The 16,721-nt window shown below is 34.6% G+C and overlaps 1 protein-coding gene and 1 long non-coding RNA gene across 7 annotated transcripts in view; both read left to right on the top strand.

Annotated features, from left to right (window-relative positions):
- Positions 1-16,721, top strand: part of Nrg1 (neuregulin 1) — a 990,069-nt gene that overhangs the window by 204,659 nt on the left and 768,689 nt on the right. The window lies entirely within an intron of this gene.
- Positions 1,468-16,721, top strand: part of LOC125613196 — a 150,562-nt gene continuing 135,308 nt past the window's right edge. The window contains exon 1 of the long non-coding RNA XR_007343687.1: positions 1,468-10,819. This is a non-coding gene — a long non-coding RNA (uncharacterized LOC125613196). The remainder of the gene's footprint in view (positions 10,820-16,721) is intronic.

Raw genomic sequence — 16,721 nt, forward strand, 5'->3', positions numbered from 1 at the left:
TTTTACTTAAGTCACTCCCAGGTGACTCATTGGGGAACAAAAAGGGAAATCCTTTGTGATGAATCAGATGCCATTCTGAGATATAGGTCTTTTTAGACTTTTTTCTGTTTATTTCAAATCAGCACTGCCCTTTTAGATCAATACCAAGCGAATAACAGCCAAAAATTGGCTCACATAAAAGTGACAGGGTATTGCAGAGTTCTAGTTACTATTTTCATGGTTGCTAGCACCCTTCTCCAGGAAAACAGATTGGCCATTAGACACCTACATGATATCCTTGAAGAGTAAATGGAATTGGGATCTATAGTCTACTTTCCGGAGAGGCTATGCATAGGGAGACCTCCAGTGTCTGGGATTAGAGCTCTTGGGACACCCTTGTGCCCATTCTCCACCATTCTTTAAGTGATGGAATTTATAAAAACAAGTCTGGAGCCAGAAGGCATGGAGTCTGTCTGCCTCAGCCTGGGCAACTGTATTTTAAGAATTAGGTTCTTTCAAATTTTCTTCTTAGGAAAACTGTTGTCTTTCTCCAGATTGGGAAGAGACAGCAATTAATAAAGAAATAATATGTCCTCCTCTATGAAGAGAGGTCCCTTCATAATGAATTTCTCTTAGACCACAATGAATACCTGTAAAAGATCCAGGCTGTTGGCTTGTACTTTATAACTTAGGAACTGAAAAGGACTCTTCTTGATGAATTATTGAAGGCTAAACAAGGTGAAAAACAGGTCTTCCTGAGGCCAGTGTGAAGTGAAGTGGTAATGATGCCTGAGGGTTCTCTTTTCCTCCTGCCTGCTCCATGATCATGTTGCCAGCATGGGGCACCTGCAGGGCGAGATTTAGACCCAAACCAGATGTTGGTATGAACTGATTTTTGGATTTGTTTCTGTGGAAATTTCTGATCCTTTCTGAGATATTTGGAGAGTAATCCCTGTCCTTCCTTTGTTTCAGTTCTTCTTTCTTTCTCTACATTTTAATCTGAGGGCAAGTAACTCATATCTACAAGGAAATTCCCAGGGAGGAACTGGAGATAAGTATGTCTTTTTCAATACAATTTTCTTAGAAGAAATTTCTGGGCTTCCAGGAGAAACAGATGGTTGTTCAGCTATTGTTAGAGACCTAGGTTTGTGTTTTGGATGTCTGTCACTAGTGATAGTTGGTGTTTTTGTCAGTTTTGCATCACTGTGACCAACACCCAAGGAGAACAATTTAGAGGAGGAAAAGTTTATTTTGGCTCACAGTTTCAGAGGCTTAGTTCAAGGTCAGTAGACTCCATTGCAATGGGCCCTAGGTGAGGCAGAACATCTGGAGAAAGGCAGAAGTATGTTTTAGAGGAGGAAAGCAGCTCAGGACTTACTAAACAGGAATCTGAGAGAGAGTTCCAATAACCAGGGACAAAATATAAACCCAAAGGCAAGCCCCTAGTGACCTACTTTCTCCAGCCACACCCTACTTGCTTATAGTGACCACCCAGTTAATTCACTGATTAGTTTTTAACTCTCATAATCTATTAATTTTACCTCTGAACATTCTTGTCTCACACTTGCGCTTTTGGGGGACACCTCATACTAAACCCTAATAGTTGTGGTCAGATTCAGGCCTGCTAGAGGAAGGGGTAGACTTTCTGGTTACTCTGTCTTTGTAAACAAAGTCAACCAAAATTAAACCTTGGGGAAAAGAAGAATTGATCCCAGAGGCCATCTAGAGGTAGAGCCAATTGAAAATCACTTTGTTCATATGAGCAATTTTAAGATTTTTCAACAATTTATACCTATTGCTTAAGAGCAAAGAGTTTATAGTGGAATGGGCATGGGTTAGGAACTTACCACTACTTGTTAAGTTTATTCAGTATTGCTGAACCTCAGTTTTCCCATCTAAAAATATGAAGGCACTAATTATAATTAGTACATTAGATATTATAAACATTCAATGAGGGTAACTAATATTGGTTTGCGGCTGAAAACCTATTCCAAAGCTTTCTGCTGACCTTAGAAACAAGCAAAATATACTAATTAAATGTTTTTTTTTATGTGTTTGAGCCTCTTTGATTTTTCCATTTAGAATAGTCAATATTTTACTTGTAGTCCCGAGTTGAAATTTGATGGTTAAAATGGAGATAAATGAGTAAATGGGAGAATAAATGTAAATGGTGCCATAATTGTCTTAGGTATGGATTAAATTCACAGCAGAACTGTTGGCTTGAGGTAATTAAAAAAGTATTTAAGAGTTAGGAATTTTTTTTATCTTGTAAATATCACTCATTGGGTTGATTTAATTATAAAAACAGAAGTTTTGCAATCAGCATTATCTCCCCCCATAATTTACTTCTGTTGGCATTTTAAAGAAGGGCACCAAGTTTATCCTGCTGGACAATTACCATAGAACTAGCCAGAGTTGGAAAGGAAAGTAGTTCTGACATTTGGTTAAACATACATACATAAAGACAACGGCCATGGGCATCCATTATAAAATAGAAGTCTAGGCATACTTTCATGGTCTGACACTGCTCATTTTCCACTCCTTTTCCACACATTGATGCTCTTGTAATTTAAAATGGTCAGGAGAAGGAAAGAGTAAAAAGGACATAATAGCTGACTCTCCGAATCCCATAAAAAAATGAAGCTTAGATCTCCGAATGATTGTTGGTGACAAGAACACCAGTAAGAGTATAGCTTTAAAGATGCACCATTATATTTAATTACTTGCTTAATATAAAAATATTTTTTGTGGAAAAGAGAAGGCATCCATTAAAAATTATGGCCTTTTAATAGATCTAAGCAAGTTAAATCTTTTTTAAGCCATTTAAACTTCAAAGATACCAGCAAAAAAATTTTTATTGATTGTTTAGTGTTATAATAAGCAATGTATTTTCTGTCATATTTATGACTTGGTACAGGATTCAGAGATATATATATCTCAGGGATAGGAAGGACTTTAAAAGCCATCTATTTCAATAGTGTATGTGCAATGTTTTTTTATGTTTTCTATTCTGTGTAAATTAGAATGCCATACCAGGCTTCTTCTTTTGTGTTCTCTCTCTCTCTCTCTCTCTCTCTCTCTTTCTCCATATACACATACAATTTCTATATCCATTATATTGTACTTGCTACAAAATTTTACTACTGTAAAGCATTATAGAAGTTTACACTTGAGGTTTATTTTCTGCCATATGACTTGGTCATGTATTTTATACCAAATCTTTGATTAGGAGTAGACATCCAATTACAGCAGTGGTTTTGTACATATTTCAGAATTTCATTTTATTGCCACAGTGATTGGCAACAGGCAGGGATGCCAGATGCCTTGCCAATGCACTTGACAATCTTGCTCAAAAAAGAATCATACTGCTTCTCATAAAATATTTGAATGACTCATCGGATTTGTATGTAAGTGTGAAACATGTTTATAATTGTCTGAGTTCAGATTTAATTTCATTTTACTTATAAGCACAAAGTGTGTTTTCCACAGTTCTAGTATACTCTGAATTTTCCAGGAAGACAACTCATGTGAATTGACAGTGTTTTGCTTTAGTTTGCTAAGAACTTCTCCAAGAGATGCTCAGCATTTGAGAAAATGACATGCCCAAAGGCAGCACTGTTTGTGGCATTTAAGTTAAGAATACAAAACAGACATTCATTGTGCATGCAAGCTGTGCTGGTGCATTTCCATGACTCTAATTGTGGGTTCAAGCATCTGGATACTTTGATATGTCCTTTAATATGGTTTTGAAATGGTTTTTATATTGAAAAGCATATACTTTTACTTGTTATGAATATTATTTTATCTCTTTTATTATTAAACTTATTGACCTCAGATATTATGTTGATTTTTAAATTATGTATATAGATAGGTTGTATTTCCCATAAATTTTAATCCATAGATGATATATAACTTGGTATAACTTATAATAGTTAAAAGGGCACTAACAAGACATAGTAATAAAATGAGGATTTGTGTTTGATACAGCTGAGAAGATCTGATATAGAAGGTGGTCCTCTGTGGGGTCTCACTATACCTTCTAACACAATTAGAATTATGGGCAATGCATTACTTCTGTGTCATTGTGCAGTAGTATTACCACAAACTTAGTGGCACATGTGTCATCTCACAGTGTCTTGGGTCAGGGTTTAGCTGGGATCTCTGAAAGGCTGCAGTCAAGGCATGACAAGGGCTACAGTCTAATCTGTAAGTTAGACTGTGGAAGAATCTGCTTCGTGCCCAATGGGGTCTTGTCAGAATGTCCTTCCCTGAGACTGTTGGACTTTGGACCTCAGTTCTTACTATTTGCTGTCTGTAGGCCCTGGGAACCTCTCCAATATGGCCACTTGCTTCAGTGTATCCACTAAGGGAGACAGTCTGTAAGCAGGACAGACATTGAAATCTTATGGAAGACAATCACTCAATTAACATCAGTATTATTGTATTCCATTGGTGAGAATCAAGTTACAGATCCTAGCCCTACTCACAGGCAGGGTTTTCCCCAAAGGCATAACTCTGAGAATACAGGGATAACTGGGGAACATTAAAAGGGTCTGTTTAACATAGTCAGCTTCCAGTGGCAGTGTTGGGTAGAGGGGATAAACTCTTTGGATGTAAGTGGTGGCTAATAGATTTTATAGTATTAATTTTTATAGTATTATAGTATTATTATAGTGTAATTCTAAGGTTATTTTTCCTGTCATTTTGAAGCCCATTATACTCAGGGAAGAGGGAAAACTAGCCTACTAGAACAGAATCTGCTCACTTCTTAGATAACAACGTCCTTGCTAATTTCAGGTGTGTATATATGATGGGGCTTTCTATGGTGTTAGAGTACTGTGACACAGAAGTAAATTTTCTTAATTTAATGCATCTCAACGTTTTTTTCATCCAGATGACCCAGCTAGTTCCTGGGTTGTTTAAAGTTTGAGCCAGGGTCAGATCTGGAAGAGGGAGAGAACATTTTAAAAGCCCAGTATAGCCACTATGTAAGTATTTATTGAATATCTCATGTGCTTGTCATTGTTATATATACAGGCAGAGGCTGAGATTCTGCTGCCACAAAGTTTATGGTATATACTGGAATACATACATGTTGAACTAGTCTAAGGTCTGAAGTCACTATATTAGCCTTTGGGGGTCTTCTGTAAGAAGGGTGGAATAGTCTATGTGGGAAAAAATATGGGTAGAACACATATTCTTTTGGAAGAACCCAGCTATTGATTAAAATTATACTTCTGCTCTGTGATGTTAGCTTACAAATACTACTGACTCTTTATTTCTGCAAGCAAAAAACTGGGTCTAACATCATTACCTCACAGATTTTTTTTGTGATGATATTAAAAGCATCCAGTGCATATGGGTTTCAATGTGAAATCCCTTTATTCTTTCTCACCCTTCAATAAAGCGGACCATTATAAATTAACTATGCTATTTTGCTACTCAACCTGCTCCACAAAGTTATATAAAAGTAAAAAATGCCAAATATTTAAATAATCACATAGAATACAATCTCTTCAGTTATGTATGATTCATCTTTATTGTTGTCATTCTAAGGACTCACAATCATTCTCAAGAGTTTCTTCTTTATTACTTTACAATGGTAGCACATCCTAATTGCCCAGTGACACAAAAGACTTAAATGACTCAAAGGAGTATTTCTGCTTGATAGTATTAATAATACTATCTTTGAAAATACATGAATATACTTAGCCATTTTGAACTAATCTAAGATATGAAGTCACAAAGATCATGCTGGTGGAAGGATGGGCGGTGAGTGGAGTCCACAAACATGTATCAACTTAGAAAATTCACTGACTTATTTTTAATGCTAATTCATTCATTCAAAACACTTCTAGGTTTCTGTTCCAGGTTCTGAGTACTGGGAGAATACTTAACGATTATGCATGTAATGTTTGATAAATCCAGATGATAAATTTCTCTGGGGAAGTGTGACTGTTTTTAGAGGTCATCCTTTTATCTGAAGAAAAAGCAGAGGAGCCCAATTAAGTAATTTTATTCATTAAGAACTTGTGCAATAATTTCTACTTTTTCTTTCAGTAGGCAGTGAGGAAAGTAGGTTAATATGAAATGAAATATTCTTATATCCTGCTGTTCAGTAGGTCAGAGGGTATTGTAAACGTTACTTAACATCTCTGTTGTTTTGAAATTCCCATTTTCCATGACATAAATTCTTTGATATAAAGAAATTCTATTCATTACAGGAATGCTTTACAATTTAAACTTGTATTTAAATGCCTTACAATTTATTTTTGACTATAGGGACTCTGTAGAATTTGTGATTCAGTATTTCTTGGCATCTTTGTTGGGTGTGTATTTAATTTGTCTCTATGCCTGTCTCTCTTGTTAGCTTATGGTCCCTTGAGAGAGAGGTCCTCAGTTTGTCATTTACCAGTTGATCAGTAAGTGATTTCTTAGTTATTACTTAGATTTTGAGAATTAAAAGACTCCTTTTTCCTATTGATACCTGACAGATTTTTACATTCACATAGTAATAATATATCATCTTGGTTTTTGTTTCTTTGAAATATGAGGAATGCTTTCCTGCAAATTTCAAGGGCAGCCCATTTGGCCCTAGCAATTATTTCTTTTGAGATCTTGTGCAAAATAAACTTCAGTATTTTGATACCTTTTGGGCCTTTAAGGGAGTAATACATAAAGTAAGCTACAAGTCAAAGAAATTGTGAAAACTCTCTTTAGGAATAAATGTGGTAGTTATAGTTCTTGAAGTGTTCTAACCAAAGAGCCAACAATCATCCCTAATCTCTGATAGAGAAAGCAGCTCCCAGAGGGAAGCTTATGTGTGCCACTGCAGCCTGACCCAGAGCCAGGGCTCTGCCTGAGCTTTGGTTCCCACGACACCTTAATGCGCTTTCCTGTTTTCCCACCTCCAAGCCAGTGATCACTCCCTTCTTTCTGCCTATACTTCCTGTCCTAATTGCATTAAGTTAGTTATCTGTGAAGTATACCTGAAAATATCAAGAACACCTTAAGCTCATCTGAAGCACCTAGCATATGGGGGTAGTCATGTATTTATTTTATATTTTCCCAATTTATGACTTACTTATTTAATTCTTTATCATTTCTCATGGAATGCATAGATTGGCCATTACATTTACTCAGTTTTGTGTGTATTTGGGATAATGCAGTTGACATTTTTTTCTTCCATTGTCTTAGGAAGTCAATGATACCATTGAAGAGAACCAAAAAGAAGACAAGACTGAGGACTGTAGCAGGAATTGCTAAAAGGATGGAAATAGAGTATAAATGAGAAAGGGGGCTTTTATGAAGTAATTTTAGAATAACTATACCTTTGTGAAGTGTGCCACTTTACCACCTTATTTACCAAAGCTTGGAGGATATGGAGTTTTTTGGTGATCTAATCTCCAAGTAAATAAGGAACAAATAAAAAGAAATTATGTCTTTCTTTCTAAAATATGTTGTCAGCAACTGAATTTAATGCAACCAATAGATGCAGATTCTTGCAGCACAGTGTGATTTTGATAAGCTCCAACTAAGTATCAAGTCAGAAATGGACATCACATGCTATGAAGTTATCCATTCTAAACAAATGAATTTAAGATAATTGGCTTCTAAATATTTTTAGGTATCTCAGAAGGTAGAGTTGTGGGAAGAACAATGCAGTAATTGAATGGATTCTGAAGAATATGATAGTAAAAAAAGAATATGGAATGTAAGGACATAAGATCCCATTGTTTATAAAATAGATTTAGATACAGAGGAGATCATGGTGTGAAAAACCTTCAGAACCACTGCATAATAAAAAATCCTCACAGCCAAATTTTAAGCGATTTTTTTTGTTATAAAGAGAGTTGACTTAATAAATTCCTGCTGAGAATTTGGTTTATTCAATTAAACATCCATATTCATTTTGAGAGAAAAGATGATGCCCACAGGTTCACCCTACATTGGCAAATATGTATTATGAATAGGTAAGGACAGAAGTGCCAATAAGGAGCAGGAGACCATTTTTATCATCAGCATCCAGAGTCATGCCTATCAGCAGAGTCACCTGGGTAGTCATGCTCTGACCTTTGCAAGTCCCAGGAAAACTCAAGTCTTTCTTATGCCACTCTGCTTTGTAGTTGAAACATATTAAATAAATTTACCAAACATATTTCCTAGTTTTTGTTCCCAAACTGACATCAAATTCCTGGGCTCAAGTGATTCTCTTGCTTCAGTCTCCTGAGTAGCTGAAACAACAGGTGTGTGCCATTCTGCTCTGGATCCTACAAAGCAGATTTTCAATACGCCTTTATATTATTCAGTGTTCTTGAATTTCTGAGATGATAAATTAGGGCTAATTTGTTAAGAGTAGAAAGTCATACCCACAGTATCATCTGGTTGAGCTGGACTTGGAGCATATACCAATGGAGAGGATATACCTAGAAACTTGACTGGTTATTTGAAATAATAAACATAGTTTCATTAGTAAATGTAATTTTTTTGGCTTGGGAGATGAGTAATAATTAGTGAGAAAGTAAATATCAAATATTCATTTATATTCCTCAGGAAGGCAGAATATTAAATTTTTTTCCAAGTCTGGACTTAATTGAACAGCTGTGCCAACCTTAATTTAGCGTCACTTGGGGACTACCAAAAATAATAGTGTGGAAGAATATTTTAAGGTTTTGATTTTGTGGCAGAAGAAAAATATTCTCATTACTAATGGTATGGAAAATGTAGAAACTTAGAGTGAAGTAAATAACTACCCACTATTTAATCTCCAGAGATGATCATTGACAATAATTTACTATATTTTCTTCCAGCTTTATTGCTTACATAATTAAATATAGGTATTTATGTCTTAAATATATGTGAAATAATTTTTTGTGTGATTACAAAATAAATTCAAGTTCAATTTTTGAGAAGAGTAAGGAAACTATGAGAAATGCATAGAACATTAGATTTCTAGAAAACAGTAGAAACATTTGAAGCTACTGACAATTGAGCTTCATAAATGAGTAAGAACATCAGCTCCAGCCATAAATTAATTGGATTCTTTGAATGTGTGTTACATGTGTATCCCACAACTAACTCTGGAGTCATCTTTTAAAGAGAGGCCTCAGATATATTCTGAGTGGGAGCAGCACTCTAATAGGTGGTTGGTGTGAAATAGGCATCATCAATGACTTGCATGTCTGCTCTGGGCCACTGTTCTTGGCTCTGGAAAGCCAATGCAATGAGAAACCTATCACCAAGCTTTTGGCTCTTCTTGTTGGAAGAAGACTGTTCACCCTAAACAAAAAACTCAGACCTCAGTGGGCTTTTCTTTCTGCTGTGGATTCCATGGAGATATTCTGGGTCTAGTGAATCACAGTCCCATCTCTTGGATTTTCATTCTCTCTGACTGATTTCTGCACAATAGTTTGCCTCTTTTCCTATCATGGAAATTACTTAGGAGAGACATCCATATTTTGTTGGGTTTAGACCTGCTTAGGAAAGAAAAGTTAATCAGCAAACAGATTTCTTTGGTGTGTTCCATATAATTTTAGGAGGATTCCTGTTGGCTACTTTTATCTGTAACTCCTGTTACAGAGAAGGCTGAAAGTAAGCCTCCAGATGAGTGAGATAGCAGACCATTTTCCCATGATACAGCCCCACAATTTGTGAGACAAAATTAATGACAATCATCCACAGGAGATAAGACAAAGACAGACTTAATGTAAAGCATTTTAGAAGGTTTCAGGTCTTCATGGAATGTTGGGGAGCAGGAGGGAGAGACAATGCAGCCCTATATAATGAATACATTAGATAATTTAAATTTTCAATTATAATTATTTGGATTTTATTCCCCAACTTGGGGATACATATTTAGGGGTGGTGTGAATATTAGGTAGAGTGGAAATCATTGAACCCTTAGTTGAAAGCTACCCCAGTTTCTGGCTTGCCCTCTAATTATACATGTAGAAAAGATCACTACCAGCAGTGCTAGCAATAAGGACAGAGATGTTTGAGACAAAATTAAGAGGGTAGCCCAGAAATTGGAGCAGTCCTAAGTTGAATCTTCAAAATGATTAAGTTTTAGAAAATATGAATTCTGAGACGTTAGGGCTTCTGGGTCATGTTAATGATGGGAGTCAAATATGTGAAAGATTGTTATTGGGAGGATGCTGACCATTTTCTCTCAACTATACTGGGGATAGAAATAGATATAGATATAAAATAGCAGTGTATGGAATTTAGATTAGATAAAGAAAGTATGTTCTGATAATCACACTTGTTAAATGTTAGAATATATATCCCAAGTAGGTTGTCAAATCATTCCACTGAAATTATTTTAATCATTTGTATTTAGATATATCAGGATAATGAACACACACACATATAAATATTAGGAAATATATATTTATGTGTATGTTTACATGCGCATACATGCACACACACAAGCTAAAAGATAGACTGTTGACCTCAATAGCCTTACTAAGAGTGTTCTTTTATTATTTTGGAACTCACAATCAAGTGCCTTTTAGATACTGTTGTAGAAGGCTTAAGAATGTGAACAATAGCCTGAAGCACTGGATGGTATTAGTCACTAGTTTTACCCTATGTCAATACAGAAGGGGTTGAAGTTTGGCAGAAGAAAAGATAATAGGCAGTGTTAAACCTTCTTTCTTTATTTTCCAAATTAGGACAGTTTGGAAGTTCACCATTTCCAATTTTTTTTTCTTTTGTTGACTGCAAAGAACGTCAAGCCAACAGCATGTTGCTGAGAGCAGCGATGCGTTTCACCACACTGACAACTGTCGGCTGGGCTTTTTGAGACTCCCAGGATTCTGAACTGTCTTCTCTTGTATAGGTCAGTGAAATTTTTTCTTCATTTTTTTATTTAAAAAGCAAAACAGGCCAACTACTTTTCAAATATTTACACCTTGTAAGTGGATAAAACTCCCAAATCTTTTTTTCTCAACAAAAAGGAAAACAATCAGCAGCAATAATCTATCAAAAGATAGTTTAAAAAGTTCTTAGATGCCCTAGGATCTTTTGGTAGGACATTTTATATATTCCTATCATTAATAAGTCTGTTATCTGCATTTTGTGTCTCTTTCCCACTGCTAAAAATTCCTTTTAGACTAACATTCATACTTCCTTCTGATGAAAAACATTAAAATGTGTGTAGAATATAAGAGGAAACCCTAAAGCTCTGTATTTATACAAAGAGACTCAAGAGTATTGGTTTATTACAGTGAAACATTTCATGTTATTCCATTTCATATTCTTTCCAAAGGGAAAGCCTAGCCACAATAAAAAGATGCCACAAAATTATAATAAAATGAAATGTTTAATAGTTGAAGTATAAGGCCTTATTATGATTATCTTAACTTGTAATAATACAACAAGAGCTAAAAAAAAATCTATGGGTATCTTCAACCATTCCTCAGTTTAAACAAGAAGCCTAGACCTAGAAAAGATCATCATTTCCCAACTTATACAAATTCAGCATCTTTTTATAACATTATTCTAACTTGATTGTATTTAGAAGATTTTATTCCTCCATATAGATTGCTGTCACTTTTCTAAAATTAGTTTGTAGGTAGGTACACCCTTTATTAAGAGAACTTACTAACCACATAGTCTTAATTTGAAAAAAAATAAAAAGAAAAGTTTTCAAGTTCAAGTTCATGGACTGAGTTAAACATGTGTCTACTTTTCCTTCCTGAATTTCATTGAAATTGCAGTAAAGGCAGAGAAAAGAATGTATTTCTGAACATAATAAGAAACCTATTCTGAAAGCTAAAACAGGAAGAAGTGGCTTTTGATAAAGCTGAGGAGGCTTCAGGGAGGAGTTGGTCTGTGCATTCAGGTCAGCAGGTGTAGCAAGGGCAGGCTTACAAAGCTGAAAAACGGAAATCAAAGTGTTGACTACAAGTCTAAAGAAGGGCTCAGGTTGAGATGTTTCCACACCCATGCATGTAACTAGAGCTCTTACCCACAGAAGTAAAGCAGGAGACTCTCTCAGAGGAATCTACATAATTTGCATATGAGGCCTACACTTTCTAGTATGTTGGCTGGTAACCAAGCTTAACACTGTACCCTGGTTCTGGCAGTTGAAGAGACCCTTGCTGGTTTACGAATTCATGTATAAGACCTAAAGCAAAGCACATCATGGAGAAAAAGTCTGGGAAGTAATAGACAGATTGCCAACAACTTGCATCAGTCAGCCCAATCATTCATACACTGGACAACAGAAACCAGCAATAGAAAATAAAAAATCAAAGTAAACAAGCCTAGGACAGAATTTCTCAACCTTTGCACTATGGAGTTTATGGATTAGATTTTTTTTTATTGTTATGGAGAGGTGTTCTGTATATTGTAGGATGTTTAGCAGCATTTTTGGCCTCTATCCAGGAGATGCCAGCAGCAAGCAATGCCACACTGTACAAAATGAGACAAAGATGCCTCAATATTTAGACAAAGATGTTGCCAAATCCCCTGAGGGACAAAATCAGCACTGGTTGCTAGCCATTATTCTAGAGGAAATAGGAGAGATTTATCAAAGAGATATTTTAAAAATATCCAAATTGATATCCTCAGAGATATTAAAGAAATTATAATCTCTAAAACAAAATTTTTCTGATATGAAAATGGAAAAAAAGAAAATGGAGACATCAAAATATAGAAACAATTAATAGAATGTTAAAGTATAATTAACAAAATTTTGCAAAAAAAGAAATAAATTCAAGGATGTTTTCCAGAAGGAAAAGGAAAATAAAGTAAAATATGAGAAAAGAAACAAAGAGAATCAATTTAGGAAGCCAAATTTTGTTTAACATGAGTTCTAAAAATCAAAGACAAAGAAGAAAAAATAATCTTGACATTTTCTAGAGTTGAAAAAAATGCACATGTCCTCAGTATGAAGGGGTAAAAATCATATTGAGAACACTGAGTAATAAGGGACCCACAACCAGACATATTCCAATGGTATTTTAGAATATCACAGCTAATGAGAATATCCTAAGGTTCTTTTCACTAGTGCATAATAATTTTACAGAGAAGTGGCATAAATAATTTCAACCCCCAGTATCTTCCCTTGCCCTAAAAGTTTTGAAAAAGAAAAACATAAATAGACTTTCTGTCATGGGAATATAAATACTCAGGTTTTCAGTCTACATCTCAAAATGTCATAAGGTAGTGGAACAGTGTCCTCAAAATGAAGACAGAAGCAAACCCAGTATAGGTGGTCCCTGATTTATGGTGGTTCCATAGTGCAGAAATGATGCCCATTCAGTAGAGACCCTAATTTGATTTTGAATTTGATCTTTTCCCAGGCTAGTGCTATATCCTAAATGATCCTCCCTAGGGGTGCTATTGCAGTGGCAGCATTGGCAGCTCCCTGGCAGCCAAAGGATCACAAGGGGTAATAATTGATGTTCTAGAGTACACTGGTTGCTAAGCTGTGGTGTTTGGTAGGTTACGTGTATAAATTCACTTTTGTGTTGCAATGTGTTTATCAGGTTATAATACCATTAAGTCAAAGAGCATTTGTACCACGTGAAATCAGGAACTCAGAAATAGACCCAAATAAATACATGCTCAAGTGACTTTTGACAAAGATACAGAAGCCCAGAAAAAAAGATTACATTTCCAATAAATGGTGTGGACTTCCAATGGCAAAACAAAAACAAAAAACGTCTTTACCTGAGTCTTCCACCTTATATAAAATCAAACTCAAAATAGATCACTGACTTAAGTGTAAAATATGATACTCTAAATACCTTCACAAAAAATCAAGAGAAAAAAATCTTCCTGATCTATGGCTGTCCAAGGAATAGTATAATACTTGTATAGAAAAACTAATAGATTGTGTTTCATAAAGTTTAAAAAAAATGCCCTCTAAAAGACCCTTGGAAAGGGTGAATAGATAAACTACATATTTGGAAAAAATATTTACAACCACATGGTTGACCTAGGACTAGTATTTCCAAACTCAAGAGTAAACTAAAACCATTAAAAATATGTTTAGAAAATGGGCAAAACACAAAAGGTAACATTTCACCAAAGAGGATTTATAGGTGGTTAAGAAGTACATTAAAAGATACTAAAATTGTTAGACTTTAGGGAAATGTAAATTAAACCCACATGCCCATCAGAATGGCTAAAATAAAAAAGATGAGTGACAAAACCAAATGCTGGCATTGATGGGGAAAAACTGGATCACTCATACATTGCTGGTGGAATATAAAATGGTATAGACACTCTGGAAAAAAGTTTGTCAATTTATAAAAAATACTAAATGTTAAGCTACCATATAACTCGGCAATTGCATCCCTATTCCAGAGAAATGAAAAGCTATGTTCACATGAAAACTTGTATACAAATGTTCATATTCCAGTAACTCTATTTATAATAGCTGCTAACTATAAACAGCCCTGATGTCCTCCAACGAGTGAATGGGTAAGCACATGGTGATATATTGATATCTTGGAAGAGTACTCAGATAAAAAAGAACTGGCTATTGTTACAGGCAGTGATTAGGATGAGTTGCCCTGTGGTGAGAGAATTACCCCGACAGAGAAAATGAGAAAGGCCAGTCCCCAAAGCTTATAACATGTATAATTGCATTTTTGTAACATTTCTGAAACAGCAAGAGTAAAGAAATGCCAAACATACTTGTGGTTGCCAGGGATTAGGTAAAGGATGGCAGAGGGAGGGAGGGAGTTGTGGTTATAAAAATGCAACATGAGGAATTGACGGTAAGAATGTCAGTCTCTTGAATATGATAGCATGTTAGTTTTATAAGATGCTTCATTGGAGCAACTGGGTAAGGGATGCATGAGATGTATGTTATTTGTTACAATGGCCTATGAAGCTATAATTATCTCAAAATGAAAAGTTTAATTTAAAAATTTAATACTGCTTTATTTCATCATTTATCATTCTGCTCTTAGTTTAAATAGCAATTTCAGGATGCTCTACATAAGGAATCTGTCAGCCACTGAAAACATTTCAGTTATCTATCTTGCCTTCTTTCAAAGTTCTTGTTTGGGTTCTGTTTTAGTGATCTCTTAGAAAAAAAAATAATACTAATGTAAATTCTGGTTCTCTTCCCTAATTTAGGGTAACTTTACAATATCTGCAGATAATTTGACATATACATGCATAAAAATAATGTGAAATTCTTGCATAAAAGTACAGTAGTTTACAGGCAAAGTAGTTAATATATAAGTAAATAAGTTCTTTGATAAAAAAATTCACATTGAATTCAGATAAAAAACAAAATAAATTTAACATAAAAAGCACCACTTGTATCAAAAATTGAAAACGTTTTTCCATTTCTCTCTAGGGATTGGGAAATGCCCCTTTATTTTTCTCTTGTGTTGCTATGTAACATTTAATTACTGGATCTCTAGCAGTCATGGAGATATAGAAAGTGTTAAAAGGCAAACTTCTAATAAATTTTATAGTTTATCACTGCCTCCCTGGAAAACACAATTCAGGAAAGATATGAGTTTCTCTTAAATTAACAATTTATCCAATGTACTTCAACTGAACTTCTATAAAACTTTTTATTATGGAATTTGTTTTGGAATACACACTTATATAAAATTTACTTGAAATAATTGTTAATTTCTGGTAAATAGAATATTTTTGGTACAATAAAAATTCCCACAAGTAATATTTTCTTTTGTACTGGGGATTGACCCAGCAGTACTTAACCAGTGAGCCACATCCCCAGACCTTTTTTATTCTTTAGTTTAAGACAGGATCTCACTAAGTTGCTTCTGATTTTGAACTTGTGATCCTCCTGCCTCAGGCTTCCCAAGCCACTGGAATTGTAGGCATGTGCCACTGTGCCTGGCTAACACAAGTAATTTCAAAAGATGATTTAAAGGTATAATATTTAGAGTAGTGTGGTATCAAATAAAGACTAGAGGGGAAGCACTGGGGGTGTAACTCTGGAAGAGTATTTGCCTAAAAGGTGTGAGGCCCTGGGTTTAAACCCAGCACCAAACAATCGGCAAGAATAGAGGAGAAAATAACATTGAGAGTATAAATAGCTCAGAAAGAGACCCTTCTATGTATAAAAGCAATATACTATGTTAATTTTTATGTTATTTAATTAACATTTTGATAAAGTTAATAATGTAACAAAGTGTATTAAATACTGTTTATACTGTAGGAAAGAAAGAATCATTGAATCATTAAGTAGAAGATGTTGAAGCAACTGAATAACAATTTGGAAGATAATAAATTTAGTCCTTGTTATTTTGTCCTACACCAGAATAAATTTCAGATGGATTTAAAGGTTAAATTTTCCCTCCTTCCACAAAAACCCTAACCCTCCCCAACACAGATATCTGGAGATAAATGTATTTCCCCTATAACAGAATCAAATAAGTCTTCCAAAGCATTAAAATAAAGGGGGAAATGTAAAGAGAAATATTAATTATTTTGCTATACAAATGATAAATGTTTTTTTATGTTAAAAATCACTAATGTATTAAATACTTCTGTTAGTGATCTGTCGTAGAGGGTAAAATATTAGGCATATTCATGATCAGATGTGATAAATCATGAATGAATCTTATATATCTAATATATTAAATATAAAATATCTTTCAAGTGAAGAAAGAAGTTAAAAGCAAAAGAGGCATACATTGATAATTTATAAAATACTTTTGAACAATAAAATATTTGAAATATTCAACTACTTAGTAACTAAAGAAATGCCAATTAAAATAAAATAACTTTTTCTACTA

Source organism: Marmota marmota, unplaced genomic scaffold (genome assembly GCF_001458135.2).
Source record: "Marmota marmota marmota unplaced genomic scaffold, marMar, whole genome shotgun sequence".
Lineage (NCBI taxonomy): Eukaryota > Metazoa > Chordata > Mammalia > Rodentia > Sciuridae > Marmota > Marmota marmota.